Below are 11,303 nucleotides of genomic sequence, written 5' to 3' on the forward strand. Positions count from 1 at the left end.
GGGGGGGGGGGGGGGGGGGAGGGGGGTTGTGAACCTTCACGAGAACAGCCTCAACGACTGACCATACAGGCGACATGCACCCGTTTGCTTCGGTGGTGTGCCTGTCTGACAATTACAATGAAACTAATTCTTCTCATTTCCTCAATTTCTACTGTATACACTTGCGAAGCCAGAGTTTCAAATATTATGATCAGTTCTACACGTACCCCTTGGAAAGGCATCCAACTACCAAAGAAAAATTCCTGATGAAATGCATCAACTTGAAGTCCTCAGTTACATTTCAAAAGGAAAAAATCATCCATATGCAAAGAATTCCTGTAGCCTTGATCAACAACCCTTTTGTCACGACAGAAAACTACAGACTTCCACAATCATTCAGCTCATTGTGATCAATTACCAAACAAATCATCACTGTCATTATTCATATTGGTCCTGTTATCTACTTCATGGTTCCCACTTGAAGCTTTACCAATCAAATCTTTGGGAGGGGAAGACGGGTTATTAGCAGTACTAGGAGAATATGCCCACGACATACCCACATTTCCTGAAAATGATTCTCCATAAAGGTCGTCATATATTTCACTTTTCGATGGATTTTTTACCCTATTCAAGATTTCTTGTAATTTACCAGTCACGCCTTTTGAAGAAATGTTATCTCCCCTCAAAGAAGACTGCTCCTTGCCTTTAGGTATTATGGTAGTCTGCACAAGAGATTCATATTTCCCAACTAGACTTCCTTCTTTAACTCCCATAGGACCAGGCTCTGTCCCTACATCTGCACCATCTGAAAAACCCACAACTTCAACCAGCTCCCCTCCAAGTTGATCTCTGAAAGCCACTCTCATCTTCCTAAGCTTTTTGGTAGGTCTCCCACGCTGTTTTTCTTCTTTTACACTTGCTGGGCTACTATGTTCAGATGATGAATGTAACCCAGATTTGGTAAGACCTAAGCGATTTAGTAATGTATTATAAGAAACAACAGCCTCCTCATCGGACAGATCAGGAGGTGGTGGTAAATCATCCTCAGTGGGCATTGGTGGTTGAGAAAAAAGTGCAGATCATTCTTTCTCAAGATATAAGTCCTCGTTGATGCAGCAAATTGCAAAGACTGTCCAGTTTCAAGCTCGACTGGGAACTCTTTAGTTAATCGCTCGTTAGCCACAAATGTTCCATGAGCAGATCCCAAATCGATTACATATATGCTGCAAATTCAACTAGTGTTAATGATGCCATATGGCCATAAAAAAGTATCTTCTTCATGTTAAAACATTAATAAAAATACTACTAATTTTGCACTTTAAAATACCCTTCATCTTTCAAAAGTTTCAATGATACCCTTAAAACTTAATAAAACTCAAAAATACTCTTAAACTTTAGAAAAAGTTCAAAAATACTCTTACGGTAGATAACAAGACCCTGATTCTAAATAATATCACACCATCCAACTAAATGCAAGTGGGCAACAAAATATATAGTAGGGTCAATTGTCTCGTGAGAATAATCGAGGTGTGCTTAGCATGAACACTCACGCACATTTTTAAAAAATTAAAAAAAAAAAAAAAAAAAACATCATCCAATGGTTGCACACCATTGTCCCTCACCAAATTCTCCATCCCTCCAATGGGTACAAATTGTTTTAACCTATTGAGCACACTCTAGACCCCCAGATCCCCCATGATGCAGTAGGACAAAGTACCTCAAACTCACTGACTGATATGGTCTAAAACCATCAACCCATCACAATCACATTATCCATAGAAAATAAAATGACTGTCCATTGCAGTTTATGGGTAATGCCAATTATAGATGGAGCATTGTTAAACAAATTGCAGTAACATTAGTTCATTTATGGATTGAATCACGCCTACTACCGAACCTACATCTTATACTTTCAGTTAGGACCGTATTTTTGTTGCAAGCATCAACTAACCTGGGGAGGGGGCAAGGAACAAAAGGAAACCCCACTAAAAAAGGCGCTAATCGAGTAAAACAAAACATAAGGAATAATTACAAAATAACAGTGTTACCAATACTCACTAGAGAAACATAAAACCTAGCACTCTCAACTCCTCTTAAGTTCCAAGTTTATTTCTCTCCTCCCATAAACCCCACAACACCCAAGCTTTCCCTTCGTTCAAAACAGCGGATGGAGAACGAACTCCTCAACCATTTCCCTACGATCTATGTGTCTAGACAGCTAAAGCCAAACACACCTCAAAAAAGAGGATCCAAATAAGTGAACAAAATTGCAACTTCAAAGAATATGATCAAACTCTTCCTCCTCCCTCCAACAAACAATACAACAAAACGAATCAACCAAATAAGACATCTTCTTTAAAAGCCAATATGAAGTGCTATCTCTTCTTGGATGACTTGTCAAACGAAGAATTGAACTTTCTTTAAAACTTTCACCTTCGACAGAGAAGAAAAAACTGACTCACTAATCAAGATGGGATCCAATAAACACTGAAACAACGATTTACAAGAGAAATCCTCTTAGAGGCTTACTCCAAAGATGAATGTCCCTTTCTCCCTGGTCTAAGGACAAACTTCTCAATCAAAGATAGGAGAGCCAAGACATCTTTCGTTTCCCTATGAGGTAACGGACGAAGAAAGCCAAAAGAGGAGGGAAAGCTCCTAGAAGGATCCAAAACATCAACCACATAATGGTTTTTCATGCAAGACAGATGGTATAAATGAGGAAATGTAGAGCAAAGGGGTCTATCCCTCACCACTCTCCTCTTAAAAGTACATTTCCTTCCCATCCCGCATAAAGTACTAGACAATAAAAGAAAAGGAAATGAGCTCAATGGAAATGTCTTTGCACAGATCGTGCTCATGTGGTGGAACTCATCTTCTTGCTCACTATTTTGATTCCACAAACAAGGAAGCATCCCTCCATCTTCTCCCTAATTGTCAAAATATAAACACCTTGGCGAGGCCCACCACCAATCTTGCAACAATGCCCATTCATTCCTCTATTTTTCCTAATAAGCTTGCTTCCTTCTTCAACAGCAACTTCTCTCTCATATGAGTCTTTAATATTCCAGTTGAAGTTTATTCCCAATCTCCTATCTCCCTTGGCTGTCCAATGTCCATTAAGTCCTTTCATGATAGTTTTTCAACCTTTCAGCCATCATGCAACTATCTTCCGGTATGGTTCTTGAGACCATCATCCAACTGCATGAGTTCGTAATCTTTGATATGATTATTTCTTCTTACCATTTATTCAATAAGATTAGGAGTAATCTCCTTATTAGGCTACACCCACACACCGAAAAATAAAAACACTCCATTTATAATCACCTTCACTCCAATAAACTCACTAATTATATCTACCCTAAAACAGATTATCTGTGTCAGTGATGAGAACGTGAACATCCAACTGTATCAAGAAATGTACTAATGATTAAAATTATAGAGAAAAATACATCATCCGTGAATAACCTATGATCAATAATACAATTCAAGGGACTAATTATAGGTTCAAAAATTTTATGAAATAAATTGAAAAAGAAAATAATGATAGCATAATTGAGAAAACTAACATCTAACCTTCCATTCTAATGAGGAATAACAGCAGCATGTTGACGGGAAACTGATGGGTGATCAAGCACAAAATCACAAGTATGGAATTGTCTCCCAAAAATGTGCCTCCGTTTGTCCAAATTAATTCGATCTATAGCCTCACCATCCTTTAAAACTTCAAGTTAATAAACTCCCGCGCATGGTTCAGTTGCCCAATCAGGGGGCTGCCAAGTGGACTGACTTCCACCAACCTGAGTTAACTGTTGAGCCTGCCCCACCAATGGTCCTGCCTCAAGTTCATTACGTTTTTGTGGATCATGGGATTGATGCTGGTTAATGGCCTGAAAGTGAGAAGATCTCGATTGTGCATATGGAACAAGTGGCTGAATGCCTTCTTTGCCAGAAGATAGAGCAGACTTATGTGAAGTAGAATCGAAAGTTACAGAGAATGGTTCCAATGTCTGAGCCTTTTTAAATCTATCAAGGCTACTTCTTCCATACATTCTCTAACCTCTATCACTTTCTGATCAAAGAAATGCTCTTAGGCTGAGGATTATTATAAATGAAGCAGGGTGACATCAGTATCGAAGTTCAATGGTCCACAGACTTAACAGCATATATCTTCACTGAAAAAAGAAAGCATGAATCATTAACTCTGATCTTGAATTATAATCATTTACTAACTTTATTCAACGCCTGACCATTTTTCTGATATCATGGAACTGAAAAAAAACATAATAATCTTTGCACCACAAAAGTCACAAAGCTAAAAATGGTCACAGATCTCACAGAGAATAGAAAACCGACAAGTAAATTAAGCAGTGAAGCTCCTCGAATTGAATCCGACTTCATTGATAGTTGCAGGGCGTAAATTGAAGAGAGAAAAGACGGAGAAAATTACCAGTGATAAGGTATTCGTGGTGCGAATGGTGAAGTATGAAGGGGAAATTTGAGCAAAGTAAGACCTGCGAAGTTCCTGATATCCCCAGGCGTCCGAATAGCAGACGGTTGCCTGCCGTTCTTCCTTAAATCCCCCTATCTTTCGGCTTATGCTTATTAGTGCCAAACCCAAATAATAGCTTTCTATTTTTTTCTTTTGTAAAACATATTTATAGAGTGAATATTTAAATTAAGTCTATAAAAATTGTACTTTTAATCAAAAAGTTGATTTTAAAATAAAAGTTGTCTATGATCGGTCTTAGTGTTGTTTCCTTCCCAACGAGTTCCCTTATCGTTAAGTCATTTTTTGCTCACCAACATCAATTTCATTTAGATCTTCAAGCATATCAACACTTGAGCATACACGACGTATAGGTTCTGTAGTGTATAAGTTAGCCTTACCATCCTCACTCTCGAGCATACACGACGTATTCCATGTATCCATGTTAAGAAAATATATCACTGACCCTATGTATGTGATAGACTATAAACCTCTTGAGATTGAAGAAGACTTAAGCTATGAGGAAAAACCACTTAAAATCCTAGCCTGGGAGGTGAAAACATTACATAATAGGAATATCGGCTTTATCAAGGTACTGTGGTGGAACCACCAAACCGAGGAAGCTACGTGGGAGCGAGAGGAGGAAATAAAGGAAAAAACACCCCAAGCAAATACAAGAATTTGAGACAATCGTGAACAAAAGTTCTTTTTAAGAGTAGATAATGTAACGATTTAAAAATTTAAAAACAATATTTTTGAGCAGTTGTTGAAAAACGCGCAAGAATTCCAGCAAGGCACGGAATTCTCACGCCCAGCTTGATTTCACACCCACCTGACACCCTCACTTCTACCTAGATTGTTATGTCTGAAAGTATGACAACATTAGGATATGACTTATATGTTACATGAATGATATGATATGATGACATGCAAAACGATAACTAGCATGAAATGCCCCGACATACGCATGAAAGTTATGATAAATGCTATGATAAACGTTATGAGAAATGGTATGAAAAACATTATGATATTAAAAATACGCTAGCGCAAGTTGTATAAAGGATAATTAAAATTGAAAGATATAGGAATCTCATGCATTATTGTGTCTCATGCATCGGGGGATACCCCTATTCCTTCACGATAGTGCTGCAGTGACGTTTGTCGGTCGTTACTCCTAACGGATGTCTAGCATCAACAACTCCCATAGTATGCGAACCGACTGATGGGTTCATACTCGCACGCATGGGCCGTGTGTAGGAAACTAATTACAAATCCAAGTTGCACGTTAGGATAGTGGTCGTAGGACACAGACTGCTATTAGGTCTCATGCATACATTTGTATGTCCTTGCATTATAACCCCAATAGAGGGGTCACTTACTGAGTATTTCTTAAAATACTTAAGTCATGTGCTACTATATTTTTCAAGTAAAGTCAAGGCGTCTCTGTAAGACTGACGGTGGTATCACAATCTCGAGACTGTGGCACATGCTTAAGATATATTCGTAATTGGGGGAATGTTAAACTTTATTAACTACGAGACTTCTTTATACTTTATCAATAGTAATTAAACTTTATTTTATTATTTTCGTTGCTTCATAGTGCTTCGTCAAGATCTTCCACTATGGCAAAGGTAATTGGGGGAATGTTTGAGCATCTTGAATCAAGAAATCAATCATTCTCATAATCGATATGATGTCTCAATCATCCTCCCTCTCCTTTTTTTTTAGGAGATTTTGCGCATGGACGATTTTTTTTTTTTTTCCTTTGGATTGGTTAAGAGAACTTGTTTGGACTTGTTATTGATCAGGGGTGTACACCCAACCCAACCCAACCCGAAATGTAAGGGTTGAGTTGGATTTCAGATTTGGGTTGGATTCATTTTTTATCCGATTCTGTTTGGGTTCGAGTTCTAAAAGAAAATGATTAGGTCAACCCGACCCAACCACTCTTAAATAAATTCTAACTCGTCTTGTCTTATCCTGTCGGGACGACTTCTTGCCCAAAGCTCAAGTAACTTGGTTAAATTGAATAAAAAATAATATGAGGTTGACTATCCAAAGGCTAAAGTAATGGATTTGGAGTAACAAAATTCTCTCTCTCTTTCTATTTGAGTTGTCTGTTGTACCATTGTCACAATGTGTGACAATGTGTCTCTCTCTCTCGGTCTCTTTGTGTTTGTTTCTCATTCTTTCTTGCGCGATCTCTCACTCTCTGACTCTCAACCAAGGGATTTGATCTCAATAGTCTTCTCTCGCTCTTGCTCTCGTGCTCTTTGTCTTGTTCCTCTCTCACCGTCTTTCTCTCTTAAGTCTCCTCGTAGACTGGTAACTGGTAAACTTTTTTTTTAAGATTAAATTCACGCTGTTATTGTCATGATTCGTTATATCTCTTTACAAATACTAAAAGTTTGTACATTAAAAACTTCATGTGGATGTTGTTAAAGGGTCATCTACCAAGTATAAGTCGATAAATGAAAATGAGTTTATTTTATGTAGGTGTTGTTCATAAGAATGAGAGAAAAAGAAGCTCGTGTATAAGAGTAAAAAAGATAAAAGCAACAAAAAAAGGAATGATGCAATTTTTTTTACTCAAGTATTCAAATTCAATTTTATGCTCATAAAGACTGTATCCAAAATTAAATTGTCTTTGTTCGTTTAATGTTAATTTAATTTAATATTTATTGGTTGTTTTAGAACTAAGGCAATTTAATTTTCCTGTTCAACATATTGTGAAAGAAGGAGTTAATCCTCCTAAGGTAGTTTGTGTTGCATGTAGACGTTGAGAAGTGAGAGTTCTTACCATGTTTTGTATAATCAAAATCCATTAGGCAAAAACTTATTAGTTTTGTAGAATCTTTATTTCACGTTCATCTTCATTGCATTGAATCATGATAGTGTTTATTTTAATTTTGTGGACTTTGACGCATCTTACGGTAATTGTTCATATTGGATTGAATGTTTGAATCATAATACTTCTATTTTACTTTTCATAGATGGAAAACAATAGTGCAGGAGGATTTGTCTGTGACTAGTAATTATAATGCATTGAAGCCACTTGAACAATCTGAGTTTAGGAAGAAGAAACCTAATAAATCAACCGTGTAGGATCATTTCACAAGATTAGAGAAACTATTGCTTGTAATACTAATTCTTGTGCAACTCGCACGTTATGGAAGCACTTAAAAAATTAGTGTAGAAAGTATATAGGATGGAAGACAAATGACAAACCACTCTAAGTTTTCAACCTTCAATAGATGGAAAGAGTGGTAGTAATATTGTTACTTCCTTATTTAGTTAAACAACATGTAGAGCACTATGTCTCGATGATAATTATGGATGAGTTGTCATTTAAATTTGCAAAAAGAACGAGGGTTTCAAATTATTTTATAGTACTGTATGTCCTAAGCTTGACCCTTCGTGAAGAGTAACCATTGCTAGAGATATATTGCAGCTCTATCTAAAATATAAAAAAAAAGTTTAAAGATTTTTTAGTATCATTCTAAGAGAGTTTGTCTTACCACTGATACACGGACTTCGTTGCAAAACATTAATTATATGCTAATTACATCTTATTGATTCGGAATGGAATTTGCATAAAAGAATTCACAACCTTTGTTAAATTGCTAACCATAAGAGAGAGACTACAGACAAGATTATTGAGAGTTGTTTATTGGAACATGCTATCAAAATTTACGGTTTTCTATCACATTTGCTATTTCATATTGTTAAGGATATTTAGTAATAAATTATAGTTTACCATATATATTATATTTGATATTTTATTATAAGGCAAATATCTCATATTTGTCTTATTATCATAGGTATCTTTCCATTTATTGTTATTTCCATTTATTACTATTTCCATATCCTTGTAATTCATTTGATTATAAATAAGATAACTTTCACACCATTTAGGTGTGGTGGATTAATCAAACATTCACATGGTATCAGAGCCCTCTCGGTTTAACAACCCCGATCCTTTCTTTTCAATGGCTTTTGAATCCTCTAATCTTCTTCTCCACCACCCCTGCTGGTTTTGACGCCGCAGGGGCAGTCTTCATGGCTGCCGTAGTCAGAGCCGATTGATTACTCTTCGGCTCCACCCTATTGACCTCCAAATCACCTTTCGTCATATCTCTGTACATACAACCTCACCTTTTCCAACCCAATCGGTTTTTCCCCTTGGCCAATATAGTCTCTCTCATTTTCTTCCCAATCAACCTTCATCCTTCACATAAACCTTAACCTAAACCTATCAACCTTTTGCAGAGATTTATCTTCGGAATCTGGGTGCCGCACTGGCCTATTCGCCAACCAAGTTGCCGCCGCCCTTCCTGCCAAAATTGGCTTCTTCGCCCGATGAGGCGACTCTTCCGACTGCCCTTCTCGCCAAAATTGGCTCCTTCGCCCAATGTGGCGACTCTTCGGCTTCAACATTGTCTTTGTCCCTTGCTCTAGGTTTCCCCTTCTACTTCTTGGGGTTAGAAATATTCTCACCAGAGCCAAGGCAGCATCGTCGCTAAGCGACAATCCCTCTTCATGGGTTAGACATATTCTCGCCGAAGCCAAGGCAGCATTGCCGCTGAGCGGCGATCCCTCTGCAATTTTTGATGGCCAAGAACCGGGTTGTTAGCATCTTCATGAAAAGTGTTTCTCAACCTCTTTGAATTTTTTCAGATTTAAGCTTCACGTTCGTTTAAATCCGACGCTTAGCTTGCGGTGGGGTGTTAAGGATATTTAGTAATAAATTATAGTTTACCATATATATTATATTTGATATTTTATTATAAGGCAAATATCTAATATTTGTCTTATTATCATAGGTATCTTTCCATTTATTGTTATTTCCATTTATTACTATTTCCATATCCTTGTAATTCATTTGATTATAAATAAGATAACTTTCACACCATTTAGGTGTGGTGGATTAATCAAACATTCACATGGTATCAGAGCCCTCTCGGTTTAACAACCCCGATCCTTTCTTTTCAATGGCTTTTGAATCCTCTAATCTTCTTCTCCACCACCCCTGCTGGTTTTGACGCCGCAGGGGCAGTCTTCATGGCTGCCGTAGTCAGAGCCGATTGATTACTCTTCGGCTCCACCCTATTGACCTCCAAATCACCTTTCGTCATATCTCTGTACATACAACCTCACCTTTTCCAACCCAATCGGTTTTTCCCCTTGGCCAATATAGTCTCTCTCATTTTCTTCCCAATCAACCTTCATCCTTCACATAAACCCTAACCTAAACCTATCAACCTTTTGCAGAGATTTACCTTCGGAATCTGGGTGCCGCACTGGCCTATTCGCCAACCAAGTTGCCGCCGCCCTTCCTGCCAAAATTGGCTTCTTCGCCCGATGAGGCGACTCTTCCGACTGCCCTTCTCGCCAAAATTGGCTCCTTCCCCCAATGTGGCGACTCTTCGGCTTCAACATTGTCTTTGTCCCTTGCTCTAGGTTTCCCCTTCTACTTCTTGGGGTTAGAAATATTCTCACCAGAGCCAAGGCAGCATCGTCGCTAAGCGACAATCCCTCTTCATGGGTTAGACATATTCTCGCCGAAGTCAAGGCAGCATTGCCGCTGAGCGGGGATCCCTCTGCAATTTTTGATGGCCAAGAACCGGGTTGTTAGCATCTTCATGAAAAGTGTTTCTCAACCTCTTTGAATTTTTTCAGATTTAAGCTTCACGTTCGTTTAAATCCGACGCTTAGCTTGCGGTGGGGTGTTAAGGATATTTAGTAATAAATTATAGTTTACCATATATATTATATTTGATATTTTATTATAAGGCAAATATCTAATATTTGTCTTATTATCATAGGTATCTTTCCATTTATTGTTATTTTCATTTATTACTATTTCCATATCCTTGTAATTCATTTGATTATAAATAAGATAACTTTCACACCATTTAGGTGTGGTGGATTAATCAAACATTCACACATATATTATGAGAAGGTTTAGAAGTTGGAATTACACCTGAGGTGTTGTGCCCACATAATTAACTTGATTGTGAATGGAGGCTTAAAAAAAAATGCATGACTCCAACTAGTGTTAGCAAAGTGGGGAGGTATGTTAGATCATCTCCCAAAAGATTGAAAAATTTTAAAAATTGTGTTGAGCAAGAAAAAATTGAAGGTAAAACACTTTTATAGGTACTCGATTCTCGTTACAAATTAGATTACATATCATTTTTCTTTTTGAATATTTATAACGATGCTATGGTTAAAGTGATGGTAGATGTCATAAATAATTATTTAATTCGTTTGTATGATTACTACAAGTTTTATGATAATGCTCAAGATCACTATCCATCTGAATCGAGACCCACTTCTAATTCCATGAGTATGGACACAATTGATGGAGTGAATTTGAGTAGTTCAATATTAGTATTATTAAGATACAAACGAAGAAGAGAAGAGCAAAATTCACTAGAGTTAAAGATGATGTGGATCGATATTTATATAACCCTAGAGAATAACTATGATAATTTTAATGTTTTGACATAGTGGGAAGAAAATGGATTTAAATATAGAGTTTTTATAAAAAATTTCCCAAAATGTTTTGGGAGTTTGCTTCTGAATCAACATTTAGTATGGGTGAGAGGATTCTTAATTCTTTTAGGAGTTCTTTGACACGTAAAACCGTTTAAATTTTGATATGTACACAAAATTTGATTAATAGAAAAATCATTATCAGATCTTCCTCAACAACTTGAAGTTTTGGAGATGTTCTAAATTTGAGAGATAACTCCATGTCTATTTGTTGAGATGTACTTTGTTATATCTCCGTTTATATTTTAATTTTTGAGAGGATTAAGCAAAATATTTG

At 37.0% G+C, this 11,303-nt stretch overlaps 1 long non-coding RNA gene and 1 pseudogene across 1 annotated transcript in view; both read right to left on the reverse strand.

Moving 5' to 3' along the window:
* Positions 1-91, reverse strand: part of LOC111466623 — a 1,550-nt gene extending 1,459 nt beyond the window's left edge. The window contains exon 1 of the long non-coding RNA XR_002714409.1: positions 35-91. This is a non-coding gene — a long non-coding RNA (uncharacterized LOC111466623). The remainder of the gene's footprint in view (positions 1-34) is intronic.
* A 37-nt stretch (positions 92-128) lies between these two features.
* Positions 129-4,620, reverse strand: LOC111466590 (annotated as a pseudogene).
* Between the last annotated feature and the right edge of the window lie 6,683 nt (positions 4,621-11,303).

The sequence above is a fragment of the Cucurbita maxima genome, unplaced genomic scaffold (genome assembly GCF_002738345.1).
Source record: "Cucurbita maxima cultivar Rimu unplaced genomic scaffold, Cmax_1.0 Cma_Scf00031, whole genome shotgun sequence".
Lineage (NCBI taxonomy): Eukaryota > Viridiplantae > Streptophyta > Magnoliopsida > Cucurbitales > Cucurbitaceae > Cucurbita > Cucurbita maxima.